Here is an 11,524-nt window from a genome sequence, read left to right on the forward strand (position 1 = left end):
ATTTTATACAGATTTTTTTGATTAATTTTGTCCAAGCATAACTAGCACTTCAACATCACCTGTTCTATGATGTCCATAAGTATCAAGTCCACAAGACCACATAAGCAATGTCACAGTATTCATAAAACTGAAAACTAGGAGGTACTGTTGGTGGTTTTTTCTTCATTAAGTCACAGCTTGAGTGTTCAGGGTTGCACTTGCAGCAGTGGATAAAGCTAACACTGACAACGACAGAGGGTATTCAGTGCTCTGATTCCAGTGTCTTCACTGTCATCTGTGTTTACTGACTCGAGTGTGATGGCAAAACTGACCTGCAACCACTTTGTACAGTTTGTTTAAAGATGCTTTTTTATGAAATGCACAAACAAGCTTCAGAGTATACAAAACTGAGAAGCATTTACACTTTTGATTCCTTAACTATCCTAGAATAAAAGTGTACCTTTACATCTTGTTTCTGATCTTCCAAATGCTATTCCCCTCCCCAAATATGGGTAAATCAAATTGTGTCTCCTCATTCACACTTTTCAAACCTAAAAAGTAACTTAGGCCTTTAAAAATAAAATTGTCTGCTAGTGTACTTAAAGCATTAAGCTCTAGCTTTCACATCTAATCTTGTTTTCCCTATTTGCTTTACATCTAAGCTTGTTTTCCCTATTTGCTTTACATGTAGTCCTGGCAATCACAAATATAAAAACCAGAAAATAATAGAACTGGCGTGTAATTTGGAGAGTATGTTATGTGATCTGGACAGTGCAGGTAGCATGTCTCAACTAAGCAGTAACATGGTGTCCAACTGAACAGCTGTAAGAATCAAAAAAACCCCCACAAAACCCAAAAAACTAAACATAAAAAATATCCACAAGATATTCAAATGCTCATGTTTGTGTTCTTAAATAGCTGGCTGATATACAAAACATCAGACTGAAGAATACACTTTTGAAAAAATTAATAACTTTTTCATTCAATATACATCATAAACCTTACATTTTTTCCCATCTGCTGTACAAAAATTAAACTGTATTTAAGCCACAGTGTACTGGTATACACTGCTAATATGAAAAATGTTACTACTCTACTTTGCCAAAACAATCTGCTAATGTCAAAAAGACACTATTATGCACTGTCTCCAAGGGGCAATCTTGATTTGTTGAAAACATTCAGATCATGAATAAGATCCTCAACTTAAAGGAATAGTCCCCTTCACTGCAAGCAATTAAGAGTAATTTACACCCACTGAAAATCTCTCTGAATATTTTCCTTCACTTCGAAATTTCTAAAACAACTCATCAAGTCTAGTGTTCGTTGTTTGCGTGTCACAATGAGCACCAGTAGATAAGGACAAGTTTTCAGTCTCAGAGATATCATCTTGGAAGCCCTCCTTCCCCACATCTGAGATTTCCCCAGCCCTGTAGGGCAATTTGCTAAATGCTCTTGAGATCATCTTTGCACCACCTAACCTTTGCAGCCAAAATGCAAATTCCTGCAGACTTCTGCTCACACATTGCTACCAGTGTCACAGTGCCAGCTTAATCTATGAACCATATCATTTTCCTGTCAACCTCTTCAACCCAACAGAGGATTTTGTCCTTCAGTATATTTTGTCCTGAAGTGTTTCTAATGTGTAAAATGCTTCAGGAAGAAGTGGAAATCCAAACCCTTTTCCATTACTAAACTCTCCCAGTCTGGATTGCATTACTTTAGTTTGAAATCTCACTGTCAGCCACTCACTGAAGTTGTAACTGAAGAGTTTACCACTCCTATTTTATTGCCTTCTCTTCCCTCATCCTCCCCCCTGCCCCATTATTTTCCTTTCATCAAATTTCTTCAATTTTTTTATACCATTGCAAAATTTACTGCGCAAATATGGACCCCACTGTCTGAGCAGCCACCACCTGCTAGTAAATCCTGCATTACCTTGATCAACAATGCAGTTATCCCATGGGGATTTTTTTGGTTTTTTCTCTACTTTAGTCATTCAGTAAAATCAGAGCCAGGGTGTGAAATAATTCCAAGGGTGACTGTTGCCACTGGATCTTGAACTATGATCCCTTAAACAAAGTAGAACCAGCAGGTGAGCCCCCTGACAGCAGGACTGCCCTCACTGAAATATTTATGCTTTGACATTCAATTTTACAATGCCCATTGGACAGGGTGTTACATTTAGTGGCAGAGAAAATTCCCCTTTGTTAAAAGCCTGCAGCTCCTCCATGTCACACATCCTAAATATTACAGAAGACTCCTTCACAGGCACATGAACAGGAATGTGATCCTTGAGACAAAAAGGTTTTAAGAAGATAACATGTCTAATTATGGTGTCAATTGCAATGTCTGGTTATCACTTTTTTCAGAGAAAGAAAAAAAGAAAAGGAAGGTGCCTTGGAGCAAGTGAGGTGGGGACCTTGTGACGAAATGAAGCTCTGCAAGTCAAGGCAGTACCATGAAACCTATTAACTCCCTGTGCCAGATGACATTACAACTACAGACCACAACCTCCTGCCGCTAACTGGCCTAAATATTCACATGGGAGATCTGTAAATGTAGTGCACATCCTGCAGTCTGCATCTGGTTATCAAGCAAAAAACTATCACTGCTCCAAACATATGGCACTGTTACACTAAACTGGCTCCAATACCCTCTGACTCAGGTGAAAGGACCTGATGAGACAACAGAAAAACACTAGGCACTCTGCAATAAATTATATGGCTTTAAAAAATGTATAAAGAAAACCAGATAACAGCTTTTGGTCTTTTATACTGCTCTGCAGTTGATCATAAGATTGCACGTGTCTAGAGTGTTAAATTGTTTGGGTTCTTGGTAAGTTTGTTTTCTTCCCCATGCAAAATTATCAGAAGAAAGATTTATTTTTTTTTCTAATATCATTTTCTCCATGTGAAAGTGTTTTATTGGTTTTTCACCTTGCCATGGTGCATTTGAAAGATCTAAATAGCTGAGAAAGATTATGGTAATTTGATCAGTTATTGAAAAGAAACACCAGCAGTATTTGTGGATCTGGGACCAATCAAGGCAAATATTTAAATTTATTTTTCTACAAGCTCAGTTTTTGCAGTCTCATTTCAGCTGAAGAACGCCACATAATGCCTAGGGATGACTTTCTTGCAGAACTGCTGAATTCCCAGAGGAGGCACTCCTGCATTACTGCTTAGAGTTAAGCCTGGTTTGACAGGAAGAACTGAAGTAACCATCTATTTTATGCACCCTTCCTCAGATAGAATTTAATGATTTTTATTGCCACAAGAAAACAATACCCAGTAGTAGCATGAAAACGTACCTGAAAAAAAAAGTGATAATCGAAAGGAAAAAGCGATAAACTAAAGGAAAAGGAATGGCTCAAGAAAGGCCTTCATTGAAGAATTGCTGAACACATCAGATACTGAAGTCAATAGACTGAGAACACACACAAAAACTTACTAGACATCACTAGGACTGACTCCCAAGCAGTATATTCATCTGTAAACCACATGAAGTTTAAAATATTTTCTATTTTCATCACACATTGGAGTCAATTTGTGAGTTGAATCCCTTTGAGAAAAGGCTTAGCCAGGTTTATAGCAAAGTAGGAATTTAAGTTAGAGTATAACAATATAAGGTCTTGCATTAGTAATGATTTTCTTCAGTCAAGTCTCTGACTGCTGAAGAAACATAGAAAAATGTGGAAACATGTACGTACACACAGTCGTATGTGAAAAGGATAGGCGAAAATCTATGTGGATATTGTATCCATTCTTCTCATCAGAAAATTCACAGTTAATCTGCTGCTGTACAAATGCTTTACAATTACTTTTTTACATGAAAAAATAAGAATATTTTGCTGCTAAATCAATAGCAAATAATCAATAGTGCCTTGTTATTAAATCAATGAAAGTAGACTTAGGAGAGTTGTGAGGCTGTCATCTGACTTTTAACACTCTTCTAATGACCCACATCAGCCTTTAATTACAGTAAAGTCACCCATTATAAGACTGAAATGTTCCTTGATTAAAACTGCAATCTTTAATGGCTTTTTGCAAGAAAATAGGGTATATTACCGATGTTTATATTTTCACTCACATTAACTGACACACATTCCTAACATGCAGTGGTAGCTCAGATTATTACCTTTGATATATTCCTAATATTCCTGGTAGTTTTAAACCTTCATGGAGTATTCAAACCCTAGATGTTACACATACTTAATATTAGAAGCTGTCAGAGCTAGGCCCTCCCTTACTGTGGATTTTACTGCAATTGTTTTTTGAATTTTACTTAACCTTTTTTCATGACCCTGAAATAAATGTGTGTCTAGATGTCTAGGTTTGATCCCCTGGTAACTGCAGACTGAAAAGCTATGAAATTGTGTAAAAGGACTTAAAAATAATAGCACATTTGGTCCCTGGATAGTTCTTTTGGGTTTGTTAAGTGGGTTTTGTGTTCTTTTTTTCCTCCAAAGATGGTAACACACCCGTTACACTGAACTAGCTCTAATGAGGCACAATCGCACCATTTTCAAATACCCTCACTTCACTTCCGCATTGTTAAAACTGTTAGAATATTGCTGAGAAAAAAAAAATCAGCATCACTTTATAACTGTTCTTTATCTGTTGACCTGTTGTACCTTCAGAAGCTACATGGTAAGCAACTTAATTTAGTTATGCAACTTTCATGCTACTGCCCATCTGAACAGCACTGCACATGGGGTTATGTAGACCCACCTTTCTCAGAAACAAAGTACCTAGATTTCACCAGTAACAATTCCCTGCAAACTCAAATAATGCAACACAGAAACAATTAGTAGATATAATAAAGATAGGAAAGTGAAGCCACACATCAATGCCAAAGAGAGGCTGTCTCAGAAACTGGCATACTCAAGAGTTTTGTTCTTTTATGTATTTATTTATTTGTCCTGGAAAAGCAATTTATTTTCTGCAAAGCTGCACAATCACCTATGTTTTAGCTGAAAAATTGCAAGTCAGTCAGTATGTCTTGTTAGAGAGACTATGAAGTATACTCTGCCCTTTCAAGTCTCTGGTTTGGCTTGAACAAGTTATCTATCAGAACATAAGATTTTATCCTTGCAAGGGGAAAAGATTAAAGTATCAGCATTTCAGTTCCCAGAATCAGAGCACATAACAATTATCCATCTCCCATCTTTTCCCACATCCCAGGGAAGGCATCGTTTGTAGACTCTTGGCTCACCTGAACTACTTCACCTTTTGAAAGCAGTATAAAGGCTAAACTGTATCTCAAAAAGGGTTATTTTTGCCTCCATTAGCAACTAGAAGTCTGATGACAAACCTCTTGCTACTGTTGTACACAGCCTATTGTAGGAAAGCAGGACATGCCCGTGTGTGGATATGTGGATTGATTGGGGGACAGGGTGGAGGGGGAAGGGTCAGCATCAGCTAAGCACTGCAGAGCTAGCCTTACCAGCTGAATACTAATCAAAGAAACAGCTCCCATAATTTCAACATTTGCAAACTCTAGAACACCCTTGACATAGAAGGACAAAAGCTCTGGGAAATAACTCAGGAAATGTCATTGTCTCTATAATATTTTGCGCTGTAGCATCACTGCCAGACTTCGAGCCCAAGCAAGACAGCCGCTTTGGCTTGGCAGAAAGGACTGAGACAGTCAGGACTTTGGGCTGCCTATATTTTGCAGAAGTCTGTGGTCCTCCCTTCCCCCACCCCACTTCCCCGCTTGTCTGTGAGACTTCTCCAAAGAGTCAAGAGTGATGCTATTGTTCTCTTATTTCTCAGAAGGTGCACACGCGCCTACAGTCCCAGTGCTCTCACTTTCCACGGTTTCCCCACCACACCTGGTGTTGGCTGCTCCCGCGGCCGGTCCCAGCCGCGCTGGCCGGGCCGCCCCCAGCCCGCAGAACGCCAAACTTACGGCCGCGGCCGCGCCGCCCCCGGCGGCTCCGCAGAGCCGCGGCTCCGCTCCAGGCAGGAGCCGCTCCGGGGCGAGCGGGTGCGGAGGAACAGCACGCAGCCCGCTCCTGCAACTGCTCCGACCGCCCTCTGCCTACACGGGAGGGGAAGGGAAAGGGGAAGGAAGGCAAGGAAAGGCACAGGTGCAACCAGCACTTACCTGCTCCCCCTTCCCCTCGGCTGCCCAGCGTGGTGAGTATTTTAATTCCAAGGGCTGACGGCGCCTCCGCGGCGAAGTGCTGGCGGGATGCTCCCGAGCGGGGGGGGGCGGGCAGCGGGCGGCGGGGCGCCCACCGGGCATGGGGGCTGCGCGCCCGCCCGCGCACTCGCCCGCACCCGCGGAGATGGGAGCGCTGCCGCTGCTCCGCTCCTCCTCCTCCACGGCACGGCGCGGCACTGCACAGGCAGCCGCTGGGCACACGATGGGAGAAGTGGGTGCCGGTGCCAAGCCCAGCTCCGACTGGGTGCGGATCGTGGCTGCGGGAGGAGGAGGAAGAGGAGGGAGGGAAGGAGCGGGGAGGGAGGGAGAAAGCAGAGGAGGTGGGGATGCTGCTCTGGGCAGGGGATATCACGGCTGGGTGGCTGGAGCCGGCTGCCAGCTCCGTCCGAGGGCGCGCGGAGGCGGCACAGGGACTCTTTGTACCTTCCGAAGACCAGTGGTGGCTATTGAAGCGGGATCCAGGGAGCAAGCAGCCTGCCCGGCCCCACTACCTCCCCCCCCCCCCCCCCCCCCGCTTCTTCTCCTCCTCCTCCTTGACAGGATATACAGATGGAGTCCTTTGGATAAAAATCAGGAGCCGGGCTAGGGGGTGGGGCGGGAAACAATCTTTCTCCCTATTTGCATTTGAAACGTGGAGTTGAAGGAGAGACTTCAAGATTTTTTTAATTTTTTTTCTTTTTTTTTTTTCTTTTTTTTTTTACTTCTCCCCCCCACAACCCACCAAGCAATTTGTCCTACAAGCTTCGACTGAGCTTCCGAGGCGTGAAGACAAAGTCGCAAAACTAAACCGAACTTGCGGAGTCCCCGCTTTAAAGCTTTGCCCTTTCAGCCTGCCCAGCCTGCCACTTTGTGAAACCCACGCTCCCTGCCCTGGCCCGTCCTCCTGCCTGGCGTGGGGCAGCCGCGGGGCCGGGCCGGGGTCCCCTCTCCTGGTCCCCGGGCAGAGCACGGAGCCACCACCGACCTCCTCGGGGGACTTAAAACCTCGCAGCCCTGCTGCCCTCTGTCTCCCTAGAGCTGCTGTCACGCCTCCCCGGCTACTGTTTATACCGCAGGGTGCTGGTGAGCAGGGAGAGGAGGATTTTAAAAAGTAAAAAAATACGCTGAATAACTAAACCGGGCGCTTTCCCAGAATAAAAGGTGGAGAGAGCGGAGTGTGCGCGCCGGCAGCAGGAGAAGGCTCAGTGTCATGCTGGGGCTGGTGCCCGGCAGCACCCACCAGAGCCCCGCAACCCCGGAGCTGTTCGGGGCAGCCGATCTGGGAAAGGAGTACCTGCTTTGTTTGGACGTGGTCAGCGGCAGCACAAACTTTCTGCCTCCTTTCAGCACTGCTGAAGCCGTTTGGGTCTGCAGAACCAAACAGATCTACAACTGAAACGTGATCAGCCAGGAGTCAGCACGCCTCCTGACAAAAAAAAAAAAAAAAAAAAAACAAAAAAAAAGCTAAGGTTCCAAATGTTGGCAGAGCTGCTGAACTGACATTTTTCACGGACAAAAATATTTTTAACACATACTGTTTTTAGAACAATGGACTGTATCAAGGGCAACTGTAAGAGATGCACCTTGGCCAATGTCTTTTGATTCATATTTACCAGAAAAAGCATTTTCAACATGATATAAACAAACTAATAATGTGAATATATAATTACTTTTCATTACTACTATACATTATACTATGAAGTGTGCTGTCAACACTAATAAAGTAATGTGCGAATAAAGTCACTTGAATAAGAAAAAAACAGCAACAAAACAATTGATTTTGATTGCAAAGTTTTTTTAAAAATAATTTTAATTTCTGAATTGGTTTATAATCTTTGAATACACAAATGCATCATGCATAACTATTTCAGTGAATATAATATGTAACTGCTATGTGTTTCTTGTCTTTAAGCTGCACTTTCAGATGTGATTTCCAATGTCACCCTTCTAATCAGAGGGAAGCAATTCAACATGGCATTTGTGAACTGAAGTAGTCGTTTAAAGAGAGCAACTAGAAGCAATCTACATTCTCCAAGTTGTGGAGTGTCTGAGTGCATGGTTCCAACTTAATAAGATGTATTCAGGCAAGAAAATCCTGAAACATGATTGCACACAGTTGCTTAAGATTGTAATTAAGGATTCGCCTTTCCTTTGTTCTCCTTCCCCCAATCCCTAATTCATCTTTTACAAGTTAATCAAAATAAGACTCTCTGCACTGATCCTTAGAGGACAAGGTTCAAGGACAGATTACCTTTCTTTTTAATCATGAAATATCATAAATACCTCTCCTTTATCTTCTTTCAAACTCACTCAGAGATGTAACCATGAAAATTTATCTTTTTTACCATTTAATTCAGTAGCTATGACTTCAATGATGAAAACAACAGTCAAAAACAGAGAAAAAATCTTTGTTTGCAAATAGTATGATATAAACAAAGAATCTACAAGAGGTCATGAGCTTCATAAACTTCAGCAAATATCCTCAAACTTTTTATTTGCTCTTCAGGTTCAAAATAGGGACTAAGTAGTTTTACAGTCACTTGAAATCATTATAAAGGAAGGACTCTTTCTTATTAATTTTGATTCTGATCCAGATATTACTAATGGAAAAATAGAATAGTCAATTATCACCCAATTAAAAAGCTTTCATGTGTAGCTTCACGGAGTATTTCATGACTTTCTTTCTAACAGACCTCTCTCAAGGATGTGTTTTATGTTCCAAAAATCTAGTCCCTCAAGCAAAACCTCTCATTAAGCTTTGTGTCAGTGAAAACATTTGAACTTATTTTTACTCTGTTGAAAATAGGATAGATATTTTTGCCTTATTATTTTTCTAAATGCTTATGTTGTCATATCAAAATAAAATGTATGAAACCCTTTGACTTTCATGGGAGTAAAACAGTGACTCCAAGCAAAATATGTGACTAAGCAGACCAATTTAATTTCATTGCACAGGCAGAATAAAATATAAAGAAGCAATTATTCTTAGTCACTTTTGGCAATCTACCATTTTTAGTAACATAAGCAAATGTATGGTTTTTAATACAATTTGTTCTTGACTGTCTTGATTGTGGGTTTTTGCCAATGAGTCAGTCCATTCCAAAGCATTGACTGGATCATTTTGGCAGGAATCCACACCTACAGAGCTGTTGTACTTCTTTCTAATATGTTGTAGAGTGCATTTACCCATCCTGAGAGGTACAGGTGTAGCACTTCCAGAGGAAAGTCTACAGTTTGTATGAACAAACCTTGGACCATGCTGGACTGTGTCTTAGGTAGGTGCTGTAAAGAGTAACTGCAGGCATCAAAACACATTGGTACTGGCACCTTTCCCATCTTTTCACTTCTGGAACTATCAAGGATGCATCTTCACATTACAAGTCACATTGCTGCTTTGTAGAGTGGATCCATAGATTTAGGACCACTAAATATGAAACTGCATCTCCTGAAACATGCTCTTAAATGCTTCTTAGACAGTGAGAGTTTTGGTGGCCACTGCTTATGAAGGATTTTGACCAGAAACACAGAATAAATTTGTTTAATGTTTGTATTCAGTCCCCTGAGCCTCTGTCTTTCTATATAAACATTTCTATCTGTGCACTCATTATACACATTCTGAAAAAGAGCAGTGTCAGGTAACTGCTACCTGGGTCCTGGTAATTCACTGTGTGGGAAAAAGCAAGTTCCATTATGTGCTCAGAAATAGCTTGTGGAGTTCCTGCAATATGTCAATGTAGTACGTTAAGATGCAAAATATTAACTTTTCAAAAAAAAATTATGTGGGTATTGGTCTTTCATAAAGCAAGCAGGAGAGCTTGCAATTTAGTATTTTTTAAAGGAAAGCATTTCTTAACACTGTTAACACATGGTTTCCCTGTACAGGTACCAATGGGTTTGTACGTTTCTCTTAGCTAACCACTTCAGCTGTCCAGAAATAATACTTACAAGTGTCTATATATTTGATCTGAATATCTTACCTTCTGTATCACAGAGGAAGTCACTGTCCAGTGCTGAGGCTATGCTAGCTCAGATTCCAGTCTAGAAGTGAGCAATGATTTTTTTTCAGTCTTTTTTTTTTCATTTCTATAGATAGCAGAAGACAAAAAAATAAAGCCTATTGAAATTGAAGACACAGCTTTTGACAAGATATTTAACAGATGGATCTCTCTGTCTTTCTGTGTCCTCACAGTTATAGTTTATTCTGCTGTTTAAACTTTGACATTTTTGAGACAATTACAATGTTTTCTATATCTAAGAGTGTTTTCAACCCAGTGTAGAACCACAAGGGACCTGCCTAACAATAACAAGTTCAGCAACCTGTTCTTTAGAATATATTTTGCAGAATATCCTCTAAAAATATGTCAGTCAAAATCACATAGTAATATGAACTAAATTCTAGTAAATAGTAATGGTGATTCAATTGGGGAATTTATGAGGTCACTTTGTGTATGCACAACCACACATTCTGCTTAGGAAGTGTTACCTTATCAATTAAACATTACTGTCATGGCTCCATCTGTCCCTCTTTGGCTCCTCTCTATCCTCCCTTGAGTTTCCACAATCTTTTGATGACATATTTGGTCCAAGTATACTGGCAAATCTGAGTAACTGATACATTTGCAAGAGTGGTATTCTTCAAAAGTAAATCTAGTTAATTTAAGGCAACTGTACAAGTAATAAGAAGTCAAAGTTGCCAGAGGTAATAAAAGTGAATGCAATTAACAATGGAGCTGATGCTATCAGGAAGAACAGAGAATAGCAACAAAGGGAGTTGTAGGAAGGGAACTTGTAAAGTTAAAAAAGTCTAAACTGAAAATAAGTTTATTTAATCATAAGGAAGCTGCAAAACTAAAAGATTCTCCTATTGAGGGTAATTTATTAGCCACACACCAGTAAGAACAGCCCAAGAATAAACCAATTGAAAAACAAAAACATGGAAAGAATTTTGAAAATGTCACTGGACGATGGCAAATGGCAGGTAGGCTGTCAGAAAACTGAAAAGAGAAATGGAGAATTTCATTATGGCCACACAGGAATGGGCTATTTGTACAAGCAAGGATAGATGGCTTAAACAAGTGCTAAGACCAGAATGGAGGCAGTGTGGCCAGGCTCCAGATGCTATTCATCATATTATAAGTGGATGTACCAAGCTGGCCAGCACTGAGATACAATACAGAGTGACGAAGCTGGCAGTGTGGTGCAGTGAGTGCTCTGCAAGAAGTATGGATTACCACTAGAGGAATAAAAAAGAAATTAGCAGCAGACAAAGAAAGATGCTGATAATAAAAGGATTAATATTATTTTAAAATTTTAGACTTAAATAAAAAAAGGGGGGGGGGGGCTAAGAATAAGAGATAAGAAATGAGATGAGATTATAAAAAGGGAGGCAGAATAA

At 40.8% G+C, this 11,524-nt stretch overlaps 1 protein-coding gene and 1 long non-coding RNA gene across 2 annotated transcripts in view; one reads left to right on the forward strand and one right to left on the reverse strand.

Annotated features, from left to right (window-relative positions):
* Positions 1-6,787, reverse strand: part of LOC135308064 (cadherin-7) — an 83,661-nt gene extending 76,874 nt beyond the window's left edge. Inside the window, exon 1 of the mRNA XM_064432795.1 lies at positions 6,091-6,787. The gene's annotated coding sequence lies outside the window, so the exon portion shown is untranslated. The remainder of the gene's footprint in view (positions 1-6,090) is intronic.
* LOC135308070 (uncharacterized) lies at positions 5,430-9,679 on the forward strand. Its single transcript, XR_010368611.1, has 2 exons — positions 5,430-6,122; positions 6,876-9,679. It is a non-coding gene; the product is annotated as an uncharacterized LOC135308070 (long non-coding RNA).
* The last annotated feature ends 1,845 nt before the right edge of the window (positions 9,680-11,524 follow it).

Source organism: Passer domesticus, chromosome 1 (genome assembly GCF_036417665.1).
Source record: "Passer domesticus isolate bPasDom1 chromosome 1, bPasDom1.hap1, whole genome shotgun sequence".
NCBI lineage: Eukaryota > Metazoa > Chordata > Aves > Passeriformes > Passeridae > Passer > Passer domesticus.